General features: G+C 38.1%; 1 protein-coding gene across 1 annotated transcript in view; it reads right to left on the reverse strand.

Annotated features, from left to right (window-relative positions):
- Positions 1–5,518, reverse strand: part of TMEM232 (transmembrane protein 232) — a 255,860-nt gene extending 250,342 nt beyond the window's left edge. The window contains 1 exon segment of the mRNA XM_057538694.1: positions 5,498–5,518. The gene's annotated coding sequence lies outside the window, so the exon portion shown is untranslated.
- Between the last annotated feature and the right edge of the window lie 6,576 nt (positions 5,519–12,094).

The following is a 12,094-nucleotide window of genomic DNA, read 5'->3' on the forward strand; positions in this document are numbered from 1 at the left end:
TGCTGGAGTAGGGACTGAATAGAAATGTTTTATATTGGGGGTAACATGGGTATATATATGTATCAAAAAACTCAGCGTAGCAGATTCCATTTTTCAGAATGGTACAACAATACCTCCCATACTGTGTATTGTTCTGCAATGTGGCCTTGTCACTATCCCACAAGAGGTGGAATCTAACTCACTCTCCCCATGAATCTGGGCTTAACTTAGTGACTTGTTTGATTGACAAGAGTATGGCAGAAATAATACTCTGGGACATAGGAAGATAGACCATAAAAAAAATCCTTGCAGTTTCCTCCTAGGTCTCTTGAGATGTTCTCTCAGAGTCCAGCCACCATGCTAAGAGACCAACACCACATGGAAAGCCATGTGTGAGCACCCCACCAGGCTTCCTGGTGACAGCAAGCAGCAAGTGCCAAGCATGTAAGTGAGCCATTTTGGATGTCCAACCCAGTCAAGGCTTCAGAAGACTAGAGCTTCAGCTGACATCTAATTGAAATCACAAGTGAGATCCCGAGAATGAATTACCCAGCTGTGAACAATCAACTCCAGAACCATGAGAGTTGATAAAAAATTATTTAAGCCACTAAGTTTTAGTGATTGCTACCAGCAACAGATACCCAGAATACGCACTGAATCGTACAATGAACATTTGTGCATTTCACTATATGCAAATTTTACCTCAATAAAAATAAGATTATGAGAACATATATTAGAATTCGGTTTAGTGACATATAACAGAAGTAAAAATGACAGTACCTCAGACAACATAGAGGTGTATTTCTCTCTGATGTTAAAAAAAAAAAAAATTAAGTCTAAAGCTAGACAATTTAGGGTCTATGCACCAGCTTCACAGTCATAAGAAACCAAGGCTCCATGTAAATAGTCCTTTCATGGTTATTGTCTAGCCTCACCTGGCTTCAGGTTGTTCCCCGGCTCATGTAGCATCAAATCATTGGGGAGGCACTATTGGTCACTATATTCCTTTCTTCAAGGGAGCTCTGTTAATTCAGTCTCCTTTTCATCCCTTCTTCCACTCTCCTAAATCAGGATGCCATTATCTTCGTTCTAGATTAATACACTGACTTCTTATCTTCCAGTCTCCTTCTGATCTCTCTTCCTCTAGGCTCATCTTTTACATGACTGCCAGAGTAACTATTCCAAACATAAATTTCCTGATCATTTCACTCTTCTTCCATCCCCACTGTTGTCAAACCCAAGTTCGTGTGCCCTATGCACAGTGAGGCCAAACAAACCAAAACGCTTACTTTGGAGGAGAGAAAGGTTTACTGCAGGTCCGAGCAAGGAGAATGAGCAGCTCATGCTCAAAAAGCCCGAACTCCCCTAATTAGTAACTGTTTGAATCTACGCTTTAGAACTCAGGGAAGGTCTGGGAGGCTGAAAACCTTTTTCCTACAAACAAGAAACAGGACATGGGAAGGGTTTTGTACCCAGGAGTGTCCCACAGGGTCCTGCTTGGTTTCAGCATGATGGAAAAAAGTGAGGAAATATAAACCATGTCCCTTTTGCAAATAGTTTAAAAAAACTAAAGATGTTTAGTTTGTAAAAGCGAAGTTTGGGTGATGGTGTATCACTGATACCTCTTAAGTAAGAAATCTTTTTTTTTTTTTTTTTTTTTAAGAACTCCTCTCCCATTTGATTTGTACTTCTCTATTCTGAGAAGATAGATAATTTTTTTCCGTTTCTTTCTTGCCTGAATTTCTCCAAGGCAGAAAGGTGAAACTGCCTGAAGTCACTGGCTTTTTCCTGACTTAAAAACACAAAAATAAAAAATTAACTTTATTGTAGACATGACACCGGGTGCCCTGTAGGGAGGAAAAAAGCTCCTAGGATTGTGGAGATGTCACTGAGACCCACACTTGTACCGAGGCTAACCTACTTTCTTGCTTTTTTCCACACCACAATTGGTTCATCAATGCTCACAGCTGCGCTTACTTAACAGAAACTAAAGCAGATGCCTGCATAAACCACAGAACTAGCCTGAGCCAGAAAAGCCCAAGATAGCGACAATCAACTGACCTGAATGGGTTCCAGCCTGACCATGAGGGCAGCGCCTGCACAGATGAGACCCGAAGTGTGGGAAAGTCGCCTTTGCCTCATTATCATGCTAAGACCTCCGCCCAAAGGGGCACTTGCACTGCTATGCACGATTAGTGCCGTGTGCACAGGAGCCCAAAGGCCTGCGCATGCTCCGGCTGTTTCTAAAAAATCACCGCCCCTTTCCCTGAGTTCTGATGGCGCACCCACCTGTGACCTCTTAAAAGCTTCCTGCTTTCCTCCCTTAGAGGAGAAGAGGTCTTTAGAGCATGATCTCTCCTTTCCCCATTCCTTGATCAATGAATAAAGTTTCCGCTCTGCTTTGCCAAACCTGGTCTCCTTCAGTTGGCATGAATAGCACCAGGCAAGGAAAGGTCCTAGTTGGCGCCCACCTGATCTGAGAGGGTCAATAACAGAGAGAGAGATTTTCCTGAGACTTGAATGGAGATAACAGAGGTCATTCAGAGCCAACTCCTCTGTTGTAGCAGCACCCCCAGGAGGTGACGGTGTCACAGAAGAAATGTCTGGGCACTGAATATTGAGAGATTGGACCCCATAGCATAGCAGAGGCATAAAATCTTCCCCTGGCCTAGTTGTGGTCCCAAAGAGGAATGCCAGAACAAAGGGGACCATATGGATGCGACATTTGGCCCAATGTCCCCTGGTGCCCCTCCAGTGCTTTGTTGATACATAAGCACCCAGGACTTTTGTATAACCCCGGGGCAGAGGCAGGCTTAGTAAAAAGTAAAACTGAATATCCAACCAGCAAAGCAGAACAGAGGCTTGGAGGGTACATAGTCAATTTAAGGGAACTACAGAAATATTTCTTGCACCATAAGTCCAACTATGATTCATAAGTACTTCATGTCTTTTCATCTTTGTACTAGTAAATAAAGTAATTGACATTTTTCCAGAAATAAATATAAATATAATCCATAATTAATGTGAAATAGCAATATTCAAAACACTGAAAACTGAAGTGGTTAAACTATTTAGGTATGACCAAGAAAGCCCTGGACAATGAGGAAAATGAACTGAAAGGTACCATTAAAGTTTAAACATGAACTATTTCCATTCATTTCTCATGAGTCACTTATTTACTCATTTATTCAGGAAAATTGCCATGAGCTGATACTTAAATGATAGTCTTGTTCTGACTTGGTTAAATATCTTAAATCTCGTTTACTTACTGAAAGGATTTTGATCTAAAATGGAACCAGAGACTCACACATGTGCCCTCAGAAATATAAAACTATTGATTTCCCATAAATGCCCAACTTACAGAAAACCAGAACTTATCTCCTGACCAAAGAATATCCACCAAAAATCTTTCCCCATCCTTAAGCCAATGAATTTACTGATCAGACTGGCGGGATTTCCCACTCTTTGGACTCCCTCCGCAAAAAATACAGCCCACCGCAAATCCTCAATGGACTCATCTGTAGTTTGCTATGGTTTGTATTTCCCGAATTAAAATTCCTCTGCTAGGGCTTCCCTGGTGGCACAGTGGTTGAGAGTCTGCCTGCCAATGCAGGGGACACGGGTTCGAGCCCTGGTCTGGGAAGATCCCACATACCGCGGAGCAACTAGGCCCGTGAGCCACAGCTACTGAGCCTGCACGTCTGGAGCCTGTGCTCCGCAACAAGAGAGGCCGCGATAGTGAGAGGCCCGCGCACCACGATGAAGAGTGGCCCCCACTTGCCGCAAGTAGAGGAAGCCCTCGCACAGAAACGAAGACCCAACACAGCCAAAAAAAAAAAAAAAAAAAAAAGAATAAATAAAAATAAATAATAAAAATAAAAAGGAATTCCTTTAAAAAAAAAATTCCTCTGCTATTCCCGAATAAGCTCAATGTCTGGTAATTCCAGCTTGCCTCAATTTACCTCTTTATTTAGGTTGATACCCACCATAGGAAGCCATTTGGCTTTGATGCAAACTATTCATGCGATGAATGGTTTGTGAAAGAACTGCAAAAATGGATATAACTGTCTATGAATTCTTTTTTTGGATTTCCGTTGTATGCCAGTGCTTTATATTTGTAACACTCAACATACAATATGAAATTAAAAAAACTATATCACAGACACACATGCACTTACATACAAACTAGAAATAAAAGAATGTTTTTGACCATTTTCAGCACTACCAAATAGTACCCACATTGTTCATTTTAAGTGGTTGTCATTTAGGAAATTCAATTTGGTTCAGTTTTCACAAAAATAAAGTTCTAATGATGTTTGAGGTCCCTGTGTTTGAGAGATACAAAGACAATTAAAATACGGTCCCTTACTTTAAGAAATTATAATCTAGAGAAAAAGGATTGGCCTGTAAATCAACATTATCACAGGTGAAGATACTGAATTCCATTACAGGACTCCAGGTGATTTCAGAGGGCAAAAAATGCCCAAGAAAATTATGTGATCAAAATGACATTCTATAAATATATGACAGGATCTAGAGAATAGTCAAATTTAAGTATGAATATGTTTTATACCTATCTGGCATAGACCCAGAATTTTTTTTTAAGTTTTTATCATTAATCTCTAGTGTATTTTTTTAAGCTCCAGTTGAAACAAGGTTGGAAAGGTACACTTTAAAAAATAATTTCTGAGAACTAGACAATATTAAAATTACAGTAAGCCTTTGGATAGGTAACATGCACTAGGAAATACAAGACGTACACTATATAACCTGAAGGAAGGAACATAGGTTAATTGACCAAAGACAACCAAAAAGGTAGACTCTATTCAGATACATTGTTGAGAAGGTAAAAAATGGAATCCTACCATCACCTTATCCCCTCCCAGAAATTTTTCCTAATAGATAACTTGTGCCCTTTTCTCAAGATGAATTGCCTTTTTAAAAATCCTTTTATTTCACATCCTCAAGGATCCTCCCCCGCCCCACCCCCACTTCCCCAAACTTTTGAAATTTTTTGTAATCCAAAAGAGTCTGCGGGGAGAGCTGCCATTTCACCAAGAATATAAGGACTTGAAAATCGTCCAGCGCAGAAAGCGGGATTCTGAGTTAAGGGTCCCCGGAGGAAAAGCAAGCCCGAGTCCAGAGGAAATTAAAAGAATTTCCCAGCCGATAGCAATCAGAAAGTTGACCCACCTCTTTTAGGGAAATAGCTTTCTGCTGGGGAGACTATCAAATAAGCGAAACTGGTGGCTGATCCCCCACTTTCTCCCTCAAGCCCCCGCTGGAGTGTCTCCACGAGCTCGCCTAGATTCTTAGGAGGGGCCTGGATGGCGGGCTTGGGCCAGGAGCGTGAGTAGCAAAGGTTTCTTCCAACAACCAGCGCTACGGGACGCTAAGAAACAAGGCTCGGTGCTCCCGTTTGTGGGTCTCTGTGGGTCTCCCTGTTGCCCCGGGATGGTGAATATGGCAATAACCTTAGCTCTCAAGTCATCAGAAGCTGGACGTAGTAGTCACTCACCGCGGTGCTCGGGGTCGCTGGAGACCAAGACTGGTTGCTAAGGACGCTGTAGAAGTCACTCTCAGAGTTGGAAGGTTGCCCTTTTTAGAGTCTCCTGACCAGGGCTTAGCCAATCAGGACCTGTTAGTGCAATTCCACCTTCCCCTCCCCGCCCTCACCACAGCTGTATTCGCTTTCGAACGAATAGATGCAATGAAGTGTGAAAGATCTTTATTAGCTTTAAAATACAATCATAAAGCACATGGTAATGATTCGTTTTAAATACTGTGTGTTGGCTGTCCGGCCAGCAGCTGAGGCAAGAAGTGCCTTGGCGGTGGTTTAGTGTCTCCTCAAAGTCTAAATGCCTCCTCCAAAGCCTCGCCTCTCCTCCACGGGGGGAAAATCTAAGTTAAAAAATAAAAATAAAAACAGTATGCACGCTATACAAAGGTAGCCATGTCTTTTAATTTAATTGCTGTTCGTGAGCCCCTTTTACATACAACTCCAGACCCGCCAGTGTCTTTCTCAATGAGGGAATTGGATAAACCAAGCTTCCAGTGTGTTCTATATGTACTAACCACAGGGGGGCGAATTCAAACACAAAGGAATGCCTAATTTTAAAGGTAGTATACAAAAAAATTATCCAATTTAGATTCTTACAAAATGTCTATGTCTATTAATGGGCGAACAACTTCAAATATTCCACTAATGTTCACAAGGGTTTCACTAAGAGCAATTGTGATTCAATTCAAAGCTAAGGTGTGGGGATTGTCCTGGTGAAATAAATTGCCTTAAAAAAATTAAGAACTTCAAAAGAGAATTTAACTAATCCTGATGAAATACATCAGTCCTGAATTATTTCTGTTCATAATAGGCACCAAATAAGTCTTTTGTTTTTTTTAAACTACATTTTGATATTTAAAACAAAAAGTATTGGTCCAAATCCATAGAATGTACCAAGAGTGAATTCTAATATAAACTATGGACTTTGGGTGATTATGATGTGTCAATATAAGCTTATCAGTTGTAACAAATTACCACTCTGATTGGGGATGTTCATAATGGGGGAGGCTATCCATTGGCGGAAGGGGTGGGTGTAAATGGGAAATCACTCTACCCTCTTAATTTTGCTGTGAACCTAGAAATGCTCTAAAAATAGTAATAATAAAGACTTCAAAAATAAATTATTTTCAAATAAGAGTTTAAAAAAAAAAAACATAAATTACAGTAGCTGATCCCAGGGTTCTCTGAAACACATCCTCCTAATTGAGCAGTAGTTGAGGGTAAGAACAAAAGTGAAATTGAGAGAGACTATGAAGATATTTCTTAGAAAGCAGATCCTAGAGTGCTAACTCACATAGAACGTGTTTCAAAAAGAGAGAAAATATAAGTAATATTAAAGAATTAGTAGGGGGGGAACTTCTTTAATCCAAAAAAAAAAAGACTTGAGATAGCAAATCAAGAGTTCCTACCATATTTCAAATAAAATGAATGTGTAAAGACTGCTGCACTTAAAAACAGCTTGGTGTTTTTTTTGTGTGTGTGTGGTTTTTTTTTCCAAGAGATCTAGGAAAAATGTTAAAAGCATAAAAAAAGCAAACTGTTAAACAGGTTACTCTCAAAGGAATAAAAAGCAGGTTAGTTTAAAAATTCTTCATCATAATATAAAAATCAGTTGATTCTACTAAGCATTTAGAGAAACAAGTAGTTACCCATGAATTCTATGGGGAAGATAACTAAAGAACTTGATTATATAAGAAAGAATTCACCAATTCATCCCCTATTTTTCTTATACTTTAAGATTAAACCACTCAAAGTAAACCAAAGGACAGATCACTTAGACATTAATCAAAATTAAGAACTAAAAAATGTAAAAGTTGGGAAGAATTTATATTGAGCCCTAAACAAGATGTACCTAAACAAGGTAATTTTTCCTTGGCCACAAAATGAAATGGCAAAAAAATTTTCGAACAAGATGATATGTTTATAATTTTTATAATTCAACTTAAAATAATGAAGTGTGAGAAGCAGTAAGGTATTTCTCAGTTTTCACAAAGGAGTGTAAAATAAAGATGTTCCACTGTTGTGGGCTGGGGGAATTCAGTTATATCCTCAACCCACACTATACACTAAATGATGGATCTCAATAAATAGAAATATATATCATGTTTTTGGAAGAGAACACTTAGTGGCATAAATATAGCCCTCAGCAAATAGAAAACCATGAATCCTTGATGGAAATGTTTCACAGAATTAAAAAACCTCTTAGGGTTACCATATAAATTTTATGCAAGTACACTTCAAATCTCAAGGTGTATGTGTGTGTGTTTTAGGAGAGTGAGAGTGAAAAATGAAATGATTTTAAAGTTCATCTGAAAAAATAAATGGCAGGTTAGCCAAAAAAAATTACGAAAAAGAAGCAAGCACAGGAGGGCTTGGCTTGGCTTACTACATATTAAAACTTACTGTGAAAACTGTTTATTGGCCCACATATATGCTCTAGAAATAAAATATTTTAAATATCTTCAGATTCCATCCTCGAAAATGGTAGCTGCATCGCAGTTCCTAATACAGTGACTTAAACATAGTACATGCTTAATAAGTAGTGCTGGGTGAATTCTTGAATAGAAATGTAGATGATTTTTATTTTATCCTGTGAGCTGAATTTATTCAGTGTCAGAATTTCTGAGTAAAATATTAGTATAAATGAAGACCTGCTTGTTCTGTACTTTTGTTTAGCAGGTCATGTCATTCTGTGCCAACTCTTGAAAACTGTCAAAATAGTCTGCTAATCTTCACTTGTATTTTGACTCAAATCTAAGTGAATAATGATTGGACTCAAAAATATCTATTATACTATTTCATGATTATAAATATTTCTATCATATGATTCTTTTCCCAAAAACTAATCTTTCATATCTATTTACTAAGGAACAAGATAAAAAATTTAATCCATATCATTCTATTAATGATTGTGTGAAAATGTTCCTAATAATTTTTGGTGCTTATGATATCTTCTATCCATTAATTGTTATATAATGGTTTAATTGTGGAGACTTTAAAATATGAACACAAATTGTTTGATAACCCTCCCTTCTAAAGATGAAGCTATATCCCTTCCCCTTGAGTGATGGATTGGATTTAGTGACTCACTTCTACAGTATAGAAAGTGGCAGGAGTGATGAGGTGAGATTAGGTCATAAAAGAGAGTGTGCCTTCATCCCTGCTCTCTCTAAGATCATTTGCTCTGGGAAGGAGCCAGCTGTCTTGTTATGAGGACACTTGAGAAGTTCTATGAAGAGATCCATGTGGCAAGGTATTGAGACCTCCTAACAACAAACCAGCAAGAATTCCACAATTAGTTTTGCAAGATATCTTAGAAATGGATCCTCCAGTCCCAGTCAAGCCCAGTCAAGTCTAAAATGACTGTACCCCAAGTTGAAGTCTTGACTGCAACATCGTGAGAAACCCTGAGCCAGAACTACTAATCTAAGCCACTTCCAAATTCTCGAATTACAGAAACTACGAGATAACAAAGGTTTTAAGCTGCTTGGTTTGGGGGTAATTTGTTATGCCAAAACAGATAATACAAATATTATACCGTTAATCTCATAAAAGGCGTATTAGCCATTCTTTTTAAATGCTATAGAGAATTACGTGTATTAAGTTCTGTGTTATGTCTTTCTCAAACTAGTTTGAAGCCATACACTCTGGACCATTTCAACATCATCATTTTAGAAAGATTTTAAAGAAATATAGGATGTAAGGACTTTGATAGTGCTCTAGAGGACTAGAGTGCTCTAGTGCTGATTAAATGCTATGAACAGGTTTAATAATCTAGAAAGAACTTTATTGCCATGTCCCATAATTAAATCTATTAATTTTTTTGAAAATAATTTTTCTTCTTAGCAAAAATAAAAACCCTATTTTAGAACAATTAGAAAACGCAAAGTAAAAAAATAAAACTCATAAGCAATCCTACACCCAGACATAACATATATCCTTTCATTGTGTGTGCATCATTATTATTATTTTTACAAAAGTGAAATCATACTGTGCACAATATTTTTAACATGTTCACTTGCCATTTGATATCTATCTCTCTTGTAATCTTTAAACATGCTGACTCTAGCCCTTGTCACCTCCTTCACCACTATCAGTCTCCATCAGATTACTACTATCTCTTACCTCAGCAGCTTGCAATGGCCTGCCAAGTAGAGACTTCCACTTTTGCCCCATACGGGAGCCAGGTTGATCCTTCTAGAACATCATTAAGGTCACCTTAAAAAAACCTAAATTCTTGTCTATCACCAACAAGGCCCTGCAAAATTTGGCCCCTGCCCTCCTTTCAGCTCTCAGTGAGTCCTTGCTCACTGGCTACCTAGTTTGTCATCAGGACCTTATACTTAGCTCTGCCTTGAAAATTTTTCTCCCAGATAGTCATACATGGCTCACTCTTTCAGTTCATTTAGATCTGTTTAAAGATTATTTCCCCAGAGAAATAATCTTTATTTCAATAATCTTCCTTGACCACCCAATCTAAAAACTCTGCCTCTATCATTTAATTTTTAAAATATAATACATGTCATTACCTAACATCATAGTATATGTTTGTTTCATTATTTGACACGATATATTTACCTGTTTTTTGCCTCCCAAAAAGAATGCCAGTTCCAACAAAGCAGGGACTTCATCTGGCTTATTCATCACTCTATCCACATTGCTTAGAACAGTACCTGGTACAGTTAGGTGCTCAATAAATGTATGTTGATTAAAGGACCATATGGATGCACCATTTTAATTATTAATGCATAATAATTACTTGATATTTAAAATCCTGACAATTTTTCCTATTATGGGCAATTATGCCATGAACATGTGCATAAGTAAATATTTACACCCTATATGTGTTTCCTAAGATTTAGGAGTCAAAAGATATCATTTTTATGGTTTTTGACACAAACTGCCAAACTTCCCTCCATCAAAACATTATTATATTTTATACCATTCCAGAAATGAATGAGAGCTTTTTCTCACTTTGCATGATAATGTACATTTCCCTTTTAAACACTGTCATTTTTATAGAGAAAAAATGGTTATTATTCAAATTTGCCTTTCTTCAGTTACTAGAGGGCAGATATTTGTTCATGTAACTATTATCCATTTGCATTTCTTTTTTTTAATAAATTGCCTCTTCATGTCCTTTGCTTACATTTCTACTAATTTTCCCTTACTGTTAAGAGCTCTTTTTTACAATAAAGTGACCCATTGTCTAAACCATGTTAAAATGTAATTTTCCCAGTTTGTGGTTTGTCTTTAAGTTTTGATTATTATGTTTTTACTTTTTTATCATGTAGAAATTTAAATTTTATATGGTCAGGTTGATTACTCTTTCCCTTCATGGCTTTTGACTTTGCTGTCACTTTTAGACAGTTTTCCAATCCACTATTTGAAAAATATTCACCAATTATTTTCTTCCAATACTCAATCTTCAAAAACTAAAGAAAAAAAAAAACACTATAGTACAGCTGGAATTCATCTGGGAGTAAGCTGTGAGGTGAGGCTGTTGTTTCTTCCCCTCAAGTGGCTACCCACTGTCCTCTTTTTAGTAACTCATCCTTTCTCCACTGACGTAGATGTGAAATTGTGAGATGCCATTGTTTTTATATGAGAAGTATGTATATACACACACACAGGCCTTTTTCTCCTTCTTTTAATAAACAATATGTTTTGGACCTGAGCCAATCCCAATCTTGAGCCAATCATTCTTAAGGAACACAGAAATATTTTTATTACGTCCAGTAACTAATTTGATATTAGGTACACAGTAATTTGGTATTAGTATTCGAGTAATACTGGATACACTTACTCAGGAAATGACTCAATACATTTGCCCAAGCCACATTACAACTCAATTTAAGAATGTCAATCTACTCAAGGCGAAGTTGATAATCACTTTTTAAAAAGGTTGGCTTCTGGAAGATTCAGAATAGTGCGTCAGGGTTCTCTTCTGAAAGCCCTCAGAATCCTGGGAGTCCAATGGGTCAGAAGGGACACAGGAAGAACCCATGTTAGGTTCGTTCAGATCTAGGGAGAGAGATACTGCCAGAAGAGCCCATGGAGCTGATGAAAACACGCAGTAGGAGACTCTCTTTAGAAGTCCTCTTAATTTTTTAACTAGGGTCTCGATTTTGAACAGTATCGTTTTGGATTTAAATACCCTGAGTGATTTAGATGCAGCAGGAAAAAAAAAAAGAAAAAGCTACAGAAAACTATTTATAGTTGTTTTGTGGCCTCAGAAAAGCAAAATGCTTAATTCCTAAATCCCGGAGAACAGTTTATATTCCTGGGGTGGATTGGGGAGGGGCGGGGGGAAGAGGATTTTCTCCCGCGATGTTCTATTCTAACGCTTGCTCTAGCCGTCCACGATACTTTTGGGTTCACTGGGCCGAACAAGAGCTCTCAATAGATTTTACCCAAAACGCTAAGTGCGGGAGGCAAAGCCAGATGTACAAACATCCCGCAACTCTAACCTCTAATACCTCCTTCCTGGCAGGCGGGGCACCATACCAGCGAGGAAATAAAAGAGCTAGACCTGGGGCCTTTGTGTGGGGCGGG

This window comes from Balaenoptera acutorostrata, chromosome 2 (genome assembly GCF_949987535.1).
Source record: "Balaenoptera acutorostrata chromosome 2, mBalAcu1.1, whole genome shotgun sequence".
Lineage (NCBI taxonomy): Eukaryota > Metazoa > Chordata > Mammalia > Artiodactyla > Balaenopteridae > Balaenoptera > Balaenoptera acutorostrata.